This window comes from Eubalaena glacialis, chromosome 4 (assembly GCF_028564815.1).
Source record: "Eubalaena glacialis isolate mEubGla1 chromosome 4, mEubGla1.1.hap2.+ XY, whole genome shotgun sequence".
In the NCBI taxonomy this organism is placed as follows: Eukaryota; Metazoa; Chordata; class Mammalia; order Artiodactyla; family Balaenidae; genus Eubalaena; species Eubalaena glacialis.
Window position 1 is genome coordinate 134,820,086 of NC_083719.1, and position 1,390 is coordinate 134,821,475.

At 46.5% G+C, this 1,390-nt stretch overlaps 1 pseudogene; it reads right to left on the minus strand.

The window, feature by feature from the left end:
* Window positions 1-736: 736 nt before the first annotated feature.
* LOC133091635 (U2 spliceosomal RNA) lies at window positions 737-879 on the minus strand (annotated as a pseudogene).
* Between the last annotated feature and the right edge of the window lie 511 nt (window positions 880-1,390).

Sequence of the window (1,390 nt, forward strand, 5' to 3'; positions counted from 1 at the left end):
CAGGTCATTTTTCATGCAGTATCAGCCAAATGTCAGCCTCCGAAGCATTTGTCCTTGTTTCTCTGAGTGTCGGAAGTTCTCCGTCTTCCCACTAGCACTTTCTGAGAGCATGGAGTGGATCCCAGAATTTCTAATCCTCCCTGCTGCAACTGAGCCTCTTCCCACACTTTGAGAAAAAGGATTGGGAAAAAAAGGCCAGTGGAGGAGCAAGGCACGCAGGCCTGACTGGCTCACTGCTGCACAGGGTTTGTGCTGGCGGGCAGCTGTGCCCCGCCGGTTACTTACCACTTACCGCTGCCTTGAGAGGCCAGTCGGGGGAGAGAGATTAGGGCCATCAAGATAAGGCAGAGAATATTCAAACTGGAAGCAAAAAGGGGCTTGTTTTTCCAATGTAAGTAATCAGGGAACGGGAGGAGGTAATTTGCAGATTAGGAAAGTGAACAAAGAACATAAAATTAACTTTATAGCAAAGAGGAGCACAGTCTGTTTGAAGAAATAAACCTCCATAAAGCATTATTGTTGATAAAATCAGACTGTTGATTTAAACTAAATAGGAAATATGACCAAATCAGGGTGAGGAGGGGGGCTCAGTGGAAGCTGGGGTTGAAACTTAAGAAGGGGATGGAAGGCTGGTTTGGGCTTGAGAGACCTGATGTGGCATGGTGTGTGTGTGTGTGTGTGTTGATGTGTGTGTATGCACGTGCATGTGTGTTGAGGGAGAGATGTAGTATTAAAGCAAGGATGCCTGTGCTAAAGGCATAGATAAGAGGAATGTGCCTTTCCAAGATGCCTAAACTGCCTTCATTTTGGGATTGCCTTTATTTAAATGGATAAGAACAGATACTACACTTGATCTTAGCCAAAAGGCCAAGAAGTGATAAGATTATCTTTATTTTAAAAGTGGCCCTGACTTCCAAGCACTGGTAGACAGCACATATGCTCTTGCACACAGCCAGTCCCAACCCTACTTTCTCCTATTTTTAATTCTCAAATACCCACAAAAGCTCACCTGAAACACCAGTAACTCTCCCTGTGAACACCAGTACTGACCTAGGTACCAAAGTCCAAGAATTCCAAGGTCATGCCTTTGATCCCAAGGAGGTTTGGGCAGGGCTTCTCTCCCCTTTATCACAGACAGGTTGGCCAAATTAAGGTAATACCCCTGCAGCAGGCAGTGGGAAATCCAGCTCTGTGCTGTTAGCTGCCCTAGAGTTCTCCGTGCTGAGCCTTCCTGACCCCACATGGACTAGGAGGGAACACTTACATGGTTTTTGTTGTCTTTGACCTGCTGAGGTAGGACTCTTCCCAGGGACCGAGTTTCAGAGAAGCATCCCTGTGTAGCAGTGTGTACAAAAGTCTTCATTTCCCCCTCTAGGTCCATTATCCTCCT